This window comes from Artemia sp. Qi Xiang Cuo, chromosome 11 (genome assembly GCF_049724085.1).
Source record: "Artemia sp. Qi Xiang Cuo chromosome 11, ASM4972408v1, whole genome shotgun sequence".
Taxonomy (NCBI): Eukaryota; Metazoa; Arthropoda; class Branchiopoda; order Anostraca; family Artemiidae; genus Artemia; species Artemia sp. Qi Xiang Cuo.
In genome coordinates, this window is record NC_142804.1 from 12,838,595 (window position 1) to 12,850,443 (window position 11,849).

Consider the following 11,849-nt stretch of genomic DNA (forward strand, 5'->3'; position numbering starts at 1 on the left):
AAAAATTTGGAAATGGTTTTTATATGTAATTGTATTAAATTCAGCAAATTTTTATGCTGAACCAACTAAAAATTATTACAGATATCAACATGGGGGTATTTACACAGATTATTTATACAATGGCTAAAAACATGAAACTTACAAATGTGTAGATATTTACGATTACTAGACATACATCTACTGTCTAAAAATCTAAAGCAAACCTTAGGTTGATTACACTTAAGATCACTGAACTCATTTTTATGAATATATGATTGCATTGGGTGAGAATTTCTGCTTTTAAGTTCAACATCATTGTCAATTTTTAAAGATGTGTCATTACCACTGGATTTCAAGAATAAATTATCTTCAGTTAAAAAAAGGTCAGTAGGATTAGTTTGCGTAACCTTTTTAATCCCCTAAGAAAATTCTGACAAAGGAAGTTCACTAGCACTTGCTTGATTGCATATAGTGACGTTTTCAGGTTCAAAGGGTCTTACAGTTTTTATGCAACTTGAAGAATTTGGATAATTCAAATTTGGAGTAGAAGTATCAGCTAAAGGAGAAACGCTGGGCAGTGTAGGGGATTTTAATGCATGTATAGGATCAAAAATTGCTAGCTGAAAACCAACTTTTAACATTTTGATTTCATTGTCCTTGAAAAGATCACTTTTCTGATGTTTGTAAAGATCAGATAAACTATCATAAAGAAATTCAAGATTAATAATCTGTTTCCCGAGATTGACAATTGCTGTGTCTTTTTTAGACAATCTTCACAGGTATGGGGCTTGAAGACACTAGCCGTTTATGCAATGCTTGTCATTTCACCTTTACTGGAACAATAGATTTTGGGAGTAATTTGGGATTGATGGGTTGTGGTTATTTTTGCAGAATCAATCGATCCATCAGAACTATTGTTGACATTACTCGAAACACAAAGTATACTAGGGGAATTTGTAATACCACTTCAAGCTGATTTACATTGGAGAGAGTTGAATTTTCTTCATCAGAAATAACAGGGAATTTACAGCCTCAATTGCTTGGACCACTTCTGGTTGATTATCAATGGTATTAATCACATCATTTTCAACCATCAACACTTGGCATTGAATGCATAACCAATTAGGATTTTTGAGGCGATTTCTTTTTGTTATGCCAGCACAAGCAGGGTGCAACCAAGCATTGCACTTAGAACACTAGAAAGACCCAGTTCCATATTTTCTGTAGCATTCATTACAAGGATGAGACATTCTAGGCTCAAGAATAAAAACGAGACAGACCATGAATTGGGAGCTATATCTCCAACTAAAACCTAGTTGCCTAAGCCAGGATTAGCACTGGTACTTGCTAGAGAAAAGTACACAAGGCTAATCTTGTGTCTTCACTTAAAAATCACAAGCATCATTTATTTCAAAACTAGATGTCTTGACAGGTCAAGATCTAATGAAAGACTGTCGTTTTATTTCCTATGTCCAAAATTGGCCAGTCTTTTCAAAGATTAGGCTCTAGAATTTATATTTTGATTAGGCTGCATTATTAACTACATACAAACCCACTTAAAATTCAAGGTGTGCAAATAAGTTTGAGATTTTTTTGTTTTAATTAAAACTTTATTGTGTAATGTTGGTTACAAAATCAATGTTCAAATATCCACCATTACAAGCCAAAACTGTTTCCCATCTTTTAAGCAATTTGTGGATAATGCCTCTAAAAAATTTTACTGGTTTGGTCACTATCTATGAAGTAATCTAATTTTTGACTTCATCATAATTAGAGAAGTGCTGGTCAGCCAGAACATGCTGCATTGATAAGATGAGATTGTAATCAGAAGGAACAATGTATAGGCCTAGAGTGCAAACAGTGGGGTAGCATAATAGCCTTGCTACTTGGCAGTTTTCATGGCCTAGTGAAATTTGTTGACTGATTTTGTCAGAAAATACCAGTGCTTTCACTATCCCCAAATATGTCAACAGATTTGAAATTTTGTTGAGTTCTATTACTGGTAGCTTTGGAACTTTTTGCATACCTTGTCTGGGCTATATGGTGGGTAGGGTAGGACTTCTCATTTGAACATTTCTAAGTATGTTTTAATAAGCACTGCACTTATTTTGATTCAAGGGATGGGTGTTCCAACATGTCGCCAAGCATTGCTATGTTACAAAATAACTTTGCTGTGGTTCAAACACATCAATTATTATCAGTAGACCTCTCACATGATTACTTTATTTGGATTCATCAGGTCCATAATAAACTATACAAAGTTGGCCCCACCAAATACAGAGCATGACTTTCTTGACATGTATATTTGACTTGGCTGGGGTATCAATACATTGCCTGACTTTTATTGGCTGTCACAATTTAATGCAAAAAAAAATTCTTTTTTTGCCATTGGTGCAGTTGTTTGAATGTGAAAAATGATGTTTGATCTATCTTGGCTTCAATATATATGGCACCAAACTTTCTACCTTTTGGATTATTCCCATTGCTTTTAAATCATAGAAAATTTCTTGATGAATGACTTTAAGTGTTTTTATGGCGTCTCCTTGCGTTTTGATGTGTCTTCACCAAGCAATGACTCCAATTATTCATCTTCAAACTATGTTGGTTCTCCTGCATGCTCCTTGTCTTCCAGGTCAAAATTGCCTCTTTTAAACAGTGCAAACAACTTCCAAAATATTTGTTCAGCTAAAGCATATATGGTCATATATTCTTTCACTAAGATACAAATGCTTTTGCATGCATTTTTCTTTATACTGAATTGATGAAGTAAATCCCCCTGTAAAAACTCATTATTCTGTAGAAAATTTACCATATTCAATGAGGTAAAAAATATTGTTGTTTTCACTTGAACTGAATAGCTTATACTGACATTTGTGCCTATTGACAGTAGTTTCAAAGAATACTTGAAAATGAGTATCAGAAAATTTTTATGGGCTAAAGATGGAGTTTTGTTTCTTAGCTAGGTAAGAGGTGAACAATTTGTCTTTTTCTGTTCCTTCTAAATATACTGATTGCTTCTTTTACAATTTTATTTCAAGCCCTTGAAGTAACACCTTTCTCCTTATTAGAAAATGGTCTTTAATTTAATGTGGGCTGTATATTTATCAAAAAGGGGGGAGGGGATAAGTGAAGCAGTAAATTTTAGGAATGAGGCAACTAAATATTTAGGATTATTTTAGAGCAGTTATCAGAACTTTTGTAACCATTTTCTACTGGCAAATAAGAGGGGACAAGGTTTCACTTCAAGGGCTGAAAATAAAAATTGTGGCCAAGTTCTTTTTGAGGGGCTTTTTGCTATTTTGGAAAGTGGTGAAGTTAAGTTAGTAAAAGTTTCAGAAATGAATTCATGGCCTAAAATATATCCTGGTTAGAAATTATCAAGCTAGTCTCAACCCTTTCCTTATTTTAGGGCTTAAAAGTTTGCCTAGATTACATATTAAAATTTTAACAAAAAATGCTTTGCCTTAAATTTTGAGTTATTAGTCTCATCTTTTCCATTGGTTTGAGGTATAAAAGAACTAAAAACTAAGCAGGATACTAATCGCTATCAAGAGTTTATTAATAAATTAAACAATGGTTTTACAAACCTTTAAAACCTTATAAATAAGGGTTGAGCAAGTGTATGAGGCTTGAAACACTTTCCTTTTGCCTTGTTTAAGCTGTAGATCTATTTCTAAAGGTTTGAATTTTACAAGACAAAGATTGTTAAAGTTCAGTGTCCTTTGAAGGAAGAAGGGGCAGAGTAAAGTACTTCAAAATGGCCTTTTGGAGAGTCATCAATGGCTCTAGATTAATTCCTAAGTTTCATTCACATAACTCAACTATTTGCCAAGATAGATAAAAGCCTCTAGAAATTTACCCAGTCAGTAAAGGATACATTTAGCATATTTGGAAGGAGCACAAAAAGACACATCAACTGGTGCATTCAATTTATACCTACCTAAGTCATGGAAAGTGGAAAATGGTTGAATTGAAAATCAAGTATTTTGAGTAAATTTTTTGCAGGTCATATTATTAACTTACAAATAAAGTAAACATACTACTCTATGCCTTTTTTTAAGCTCTTTCTAAATATAAAATTTACTGTATTTTGTAGGTTATGTTATAACTTCTTTGTGTGGTTAGAAAAAATGAAACACCTTTGGGGCCCTTTAAGGGCTCAAGATGCAATTTTTGACAGAAGTGATTATTGTACTATGAAAGATCATAAAAAAGGGATGAAATGATTTTTCATTTTTCATCCTAGCTAAATTGTAGTGCCACCTAGAAATTTACCAAATTCTTTTATTCTAATTCATTTATGCAGAGGATCTGTTTTGCAAGGTTTATCTTTTATAAAACAAATATTTTTAATGGTTAGTGCCCTCTGGAGGAAGGAGGGAAGGTAGCTAGTTCAAAATATGGTAAGCTAGGCTACCTTCCAAGAGAACACTAAGGCTGTGGATGTATTCTTGAGAGGGACTCCAGCCTTTGACAATTTGAAAATAATAGTTTATAAGCTTATATGGAATGGTACTATCTAATATACTTATAATTAAAAACATTGTAGTCATCTAGTTGGAAAATTTGGCATATATATATAGGTAAAATCTAAAGTTGTCAACTAGTTGACTAATAGGCCTTCTCCCCAGCAAAAATTAATTTTTCCAACAAGTTGACTAATAACTTTTCCCCAGCAAAACTTAATTTTTCCAACTATTTGACAAATAACTTCTCCCCAGCAAAAATTAATTTTGCCAACTAGCTAGAAAGAAACATTGTCCCAGAAAATAATTAATTGTCCAAATTGGTTGACTAAAAATAGTTAGAATTTATTATGAATAGCATAAAATATGTTAATATTATAGGGTTCTTTCAAATTTAATTATTAGTATTGTGTTACAACTTCCATCTCTCTCCCTGTCTCCCTCTTAATGGGAGATTTATTTTGAGTTATAGACTCAGCTTTGAAGCCAGGGATTTTTTGTTTTAATTCCCAGGATAATTAGTCTTATACCTGGTCCCAAAAGTGAGATTGAATTTGTCAAAGCTTGGAGGGTTATTCCTCCTGTCTGTTTAAAGAAAACAGATGCATATTTGAAGTTATTGTTCATTTCTATCTTGCACTTATTGGACATAAATTGTGTATGTTCCTTCATTTATCTGTCTTTGTTTCTTTTCTGGAGGAATATTTTTATCTCATTTTTAATTAATTTTCCCAACTAGTTGACTAATAACTTCTCCCCAGCAACACTTAAATTTGCCAACTAGTTGACATTAAATGTTGCCCCAGCAAAACTTTGCTTTTCCAACTAGTTGACTAATAACTTCTCCCCAGCAAAACTTAATTTTTCCAACTAGTTGACAAATAGGCCTAACTTCTCCCCAGCAAAACTTAATTTTGCCAACTAGCTGGAAAGAAACATTGCCCCAGAAAACAATTCATTTTCTGGTAAATGTCTACCAAATCATATTATTGACTTACATATAAAGTGAATATACCACTTGATGCCTTTTTTTATGCTGATTACAAATATAATAACCATTTCTATTGGAAATGAATTTCAGCCCCCCATATATGCCAATTCAGGGTATATATTTCCGCATTAGGGGGGTGGGGGTGAAGTTTAAACTTACCTCCCATTTACATCAGAAACAAAATTTGCCCCCCCCCCCTAATGTACAAATACATACCCTGAATCAGCATATATAGGGGGGGGGGGCTGATATTAATTTCCGATAGAAATGATTATTATATTTGTAATCAGCATAAAAAAAGGCATTGAGTGGTATATTCACTTTATATGTAAGTCAATAATATGATTTGGTAGATATTTACCAACTTTCCTTTTCCAACTAGTTGACTAATAATAGTTAGAATTTATTCTGAATAGCATAAAATATGTTAATAATATAGAGTTTTTTAAATTTAATTATCACTATTGTTATGGGATACCACCAGATGGCTAATTTGACAGTGTATATATATACAAATCTTTGAATTAGCCAACCAACCAACCAGTATCTTAAGCCTAGAAGTCAAGCTGGACATAAGGAAACATATTAAAAAAACAATTCCTACTCCATAATATGCAGAAAAATCCTAGTTGACACATTTTGCAGGGGGAGAGCCTTTATCTTCACTTCTTTCCTTGTTTTTCAAGTTTTTCTAAGAAATTCATGGATTTTCTAGAACCTATATATTCACAGTATATCCCACCCCCCTAATGTGCAAATATATACCTAGAATTGCATCCTCAATCTAAATATAACATTCATTTGAATCACAAATGACATTTACTCCCATATTAGCCATGTGGTGGATGTCCCTATTGTTACTGTTGTGTTACAACTTCTGTCTCTCTCCTTGTCTCCCATTTAATGGGAGATATATTTTGAGTTATATATTGGGCTTTGAAGCCAGGGATTTTTTGTTTTAATTTCTAGGACAATTAGTCTTATACCTGGTCCCAAAAGTGAGATTGAATTTGTCAAAGCTTAGAGGGTTATTCCTCCTGTCTGTTTAAAGAAAACGGATGCATATTTGAAGTTTTGTTCATTTCTATCTTGCCTTTAATGGGCATGAATTGTATATGTTCCTTCATTTATCTGTCTGTTTCTTTTCTGGAGGAATATTTTTGTCTCATTTTTCGAATTTTTAATTAATTTTTCCAACTAGTTGACTAATAACTTCTCCCCAGCAAAACATAATTTGTCCAACTAGTTGACTAATAACTTCTCCACAGCAACACTTAAATTTGCCAACTAGTTGACAATAAATGTTGCTCCAGCAAAACTTTCATTTTCCAGCTAGTTGACTAATAACTTCTCCCCAGCAACACTTATTTTTGCCAACTAGCTGGAAACAAACATTGCCCCAGAAAAAAATTTATTTTCCAACTAGTAGACTAGTCACTTCTCCCCTGGCAAAACTTTATTTTTCCAACTAATTGACTGATAACTTCTCCCCAGCAACACTTAATTTTGCCAACTAGCTGGAAACAATCATTGCCCCAGAAAACAATTTATTTTCCAACTAGTTGACTAGCAACTTTTCCCCAACAATACTTTCTTTATCCAACTAGCTAGAACCAAACTTACCTTATAAATACTTTTGTTAGCCATCTAGTTGGCAAGTAACTTTTCCTCAGAATAATTTCTTAGCTAACAACATGATGTAAAGAGAAATAAAAAAACATACTATTCCCAGTCCAACAAAAATTGGCAGTATGTGCTTTTAACAAATGCACTAAAGCTAAGGTAAATCAATATATATATATTATATATATATATATCAATCAATATAAATATATATACATATATACATCACATACACATATATATATATATATATACATATATATATGTATACATATATATATTTATGTATATATATATATATATATATATATATATATATATATATATATATATATATATATATATATATATATATATATATATATATATATATATATATATATATATATATATATATATATATATATATATATATATATATATATATATATATATATATATATATATATATATATATATATATATATATATATATATATATATATATATATATATATATATATATATATATATATATATATATATATATATATATATATATATATATATATATATATATATATATATATATATATATATATATATATATATATATATATATATATATATATATATATATTCACTTATAGAAGGAGAAGACTTAGTTCTGTGGCTTCAAGACTTTTTACTCCTGAATTCAGTTTGTTTGATTTACCATAGCTGTAGTACATTTGTTAAAAGCACATACTGCCAATTTTTGTTGGACCTGGAATAATAAGTTTTTTGTTTTCTCTTTATGTCACATCATTAGCTAAGAAATTATTCTGAGGAAAAGTTACTAGCCAAATAGATGGCTAACAAAAGTGATTATAATGGGTAAGTTTGTTTCTAGCTAGTTGGATAAAGAAAGTATTGCTGGGGAAAAGTTGCTAGTCAACTAGTTGGAAAATAAATTGTTTTCTGGGGCAATGTTTGTTTCCAGCTAGTTGGCAAAATTAAGTGTTGTTGGGGAGAATTTACTAGTCAACTAGTTGGAAAATGAATTGTTTTCTGGGGCAATGTTTCTTTCCAGCTAGTTGGCAAAATTAAGTTTTGCTGGGGAGATGTTATTAGTCAACTAATTGGCAAATTTAAGTGTTGCTGGGGAGAAGTTATTAGTCAACTAGTTGGAAAAATTAAGTTTTGCTGGGGAAAAGTTAGTAGTCAACTAGTTGGAAAAATTAATTACAAATTCTAAAAATGAGACAAAAATATTCCTCCAGAAAAGAAACAAAGACAGATAAATGAAGGAACATGCATAAGATAGAAATGAACAAAACTTCAAATATGCATCTGTTTTCCTTAAACAGACATGAGGAATAACCCTCCAAGCTTAGACAAATTCAATCTCACTTTTAGGACCAGGTATAAGACTAATTATCCTGGGATTTAAAACAAAAAATCCCTGGCTTCAAAGACCAATATATAACTCAAAATATATCTCCCATTAAGAGGGAGACAATGAGAGAGATGGAAGTTGTAAAACAACAGTAACAATAGGGATAATTAAATTTGAAAAAAAACTATATTATTAACATATTTTATGCTATTCAGAATAAATTCTAACTATTATTAGTCAACTAGTTGGAAAATATTGTTTTCTGGGGCAATGTTTGATTCAGCTAGTTGGCAAAATTATGTTTGCTGGGGAGAAGTTATTAGTCAACTAGTTGTAAAAATTAAGTTTTGCTGGGGAGAAGGTATTAGTAAACTAGTTGGAAAATGAAAGTTTAGCTTGGGCAACATTTATTGTCACCTAGTTGGCAAATTTAGATTTTTCCTATACAGATGGGCCAAATTTTCCAACTAGATGACTAAAATGTTTTTAATTATAAGGAGATTGGATAGTACCATTCTATATAAGCTTATAAACTAATTTTTTCCAATAGTCAAAGATTGGATGTCCTTCTTGAGATACCTATTCACCTAACTCAGTAAAATTCTAGGAAACTGAAATGAAACTGAAAATTTCACTGGTGAGGAAACTGAAAATTTCAGGGGTGGATCTATAGGCTAAAGTATGTCCTGGGAAGGTAGTATTTTGAAATACCTGCCTCCACTCCTTCTCTCTCTAGAGGGTCCTGAAATTTGCAGAGGCTACATGACAGGTCCATATCTATTGGAATTTTGACAAAACAACATTTTACCTTTATTTTTAATTATCAGTTTCTTTTTCTCTAACTTTAGTTCTGAAAATGCAATTGCTGTCATATGAGTAGAATTTTAAGCAAATCAATATTTTTTTTTTTTAATTTAGGAAATATAATTGCATATCTTTAAAACCTTATAAATTGAAATTGAGCAAAGTTGTGAAGCTGAAAACAATTTTATTGTACTTCATTTAAGCAGAATATCTGTTTTGCAAGGTTTCACTTTTAAAACACACAGATTTTTATAGGTCATCAAAGGTCAGGACCTTCTAGAGATAGGAATGGAGATGGGCCCTTCAAAACACTTTCAAAAACATACTTCAGCCTGTAGACCTATCCCTGAAAGTTTCATTTTCATAACCTAACCCCTTTCCAAGATAGCCAAAAGTAGAATTTTACCCAACTACTTTCTAAGATAGCTATAAGTCCCTAAACTAGAATTATATATATTTATATATATGGTATATAAAAAATATATCTTTATATATATAAATATATATATAAATATATATATAAATATATATATATATATATATATATATATATATATATATATATATATATATATATATATATATATATATATATATATATATATATATATATATATATATATATACATATATATATATATATATATATATATATATATATATATATATATATATATATATATATATATATATATATATATATATATATATATATATATATATATATATATATATATATATATATATGTATATATATATATATATATATATATATATATATATATATATATATATATATATATATATATATATATATATATATATATATATATATATATATATACATATAAATATATATATATATATATATATATATATATATATATATATATATATATATATATATATATATATATATATATATATATATATATATATATATATATATATATATATATATATATATATATATTTATGTATATACATATATATATACCATTCTATATATTGGATAGTACCATTCTATATAGGCTAAGCTTATAAACTAATTTTTTTCCAATAGTCAAACAGTGGATATCCTTCTTGAGATACCTATTCACCTAACTCAGTAAAATTCTACTTTAGCTATATTGGAAAGGGGTTAAGTGAGGAAACTGAAAATTTCAGGGGTGGATCTATAGGCTAAAGTATGTCCTGGGAAGGTAGTATTTTGAAATACCTGCCTCCACTCCTTCTCTCTCTAGAGGGTCCTGAAATTTGCAGAGGCTACATGACAGGTCCATATCTATTGGAATTTTGACAAAACAACATTTTACCTTTATTTTTAATTATCAGTTTCTTTTTCTCTAACTTTAGTTCTGAAAATGCAATTGCTGTCATATGAGTAGAATTTTAAGCAAATCAATATTTTTTTTTTTTTTTATTTAGGAAATATAATTGCATATCTTTAAAACATTATAAATTGAAATTGAGCAAAGTTGTGAAGCTGAAAACAATTTTATTGTACTTCATTTAAGCAGAATATCTGTTTGGCAAGGTTTCACTTTTAAAACACACAGATTTTTATAGGTCATCAAAGGTCAGGACCTTCTAGAGATGGGAATGGAGATGGGCCCTTCAAAACACTTTCAAAAACATACTTCAGCCTGTAGACCTATCCCTGAAAGTTTCATTTTCATAACCTAACCCCTTTCCAAGATAGCCAAAAGTAGAATTTTACCCAACTACTTTCTAAGATAGCTATAAGTCCCTAAACTAGAATTTTATCATTATTATAAAGTAGTTGGCTTATCCTAGACCTAATTAGATTCAACTAAGCTAGCCTAATGTAGCAGGTGCCTTTTGCTTGGATGGCCTATAAAATTTTTGAGTTGAGGATATTTCTAAGATAAGATATACAATTCTAAAAAATGTAGTAAAGGTTAAGACTTATTAGGAAATAAAACTATTTAGTCACAATTCTTACATGAACAATTGATTTTTGTCTGAAGCGGGACTATTTGATGGTATTTTTCTATAGAAGTAAGAATGTCAAACGTACACAGCCCCGTCGGTGTTAATAAGCATCTTTCTGAGGTCCTAGTAGAAATTTGCAAGTAAAGAATGAGCCAAACTACAAATTGCTTTCCTTTGAAGAAATAACCTAGCAGTGAAACAAGAAGATAAAGTTGTGATTCTTAGCCAATGATAAATTTTTCGGCTAACTACTCTGAATAACATTAAAGTGTAAGTTCTACATTTAGGTATAAGCATTAAGTACTCCGACAAAATTGTGTAAATAAATTTATTCATATTTTTTATGTAAGAAAGGGGAATCTAAATAAAGTACTATCTTGCATATGATCTTGAAAGAAAATAAAGTAAGTTTTTCCACTGTTTTTATTATAAGTATGTTGACTGGACCAAGCCCTCTTCCTTTCCAGAAGCAGCACTTTGGATCTCTTAAAGATTTGCTTTTTGGCTTCAGATTTTTCAATTTGTTTTTTACCTTGGTTTTGGCTCAAAGCCTCAGTCAGCTAAAAAATTTAGAAAAAAATTGGGTTTTACCTATTCTTGAACTTAAATTAATTTTTTTTTTTGCTGAGCTTGAAACATGTAAGGCACGTTTACATAAGGTACGCCAGAGGCG

General features: G+C 30.1%; 1 protein-coding gene across 1 annotated transcript in view; it reads right to left on the reverse strand.

Annotated features, from left to right (window-relative positions):
- Positions 1-11,268, reverse strand: part of LOC148946647 (uncharacterized) — a 31,719-nt gene extending 20,451 nt beyond the window's left edge. The window contains exon 1 of the mRNA XM_089097073.1: positions 11,187-11,268. The gene's annotated coding sequence lies outside the window, so the exon portion shown is untranslated. The remainder of the gene's footprint in view (positions 1-11,186) is intronic.
- Between the last annotated feature and the right edge of the window lie 581 nt (positions 11,269-11,849).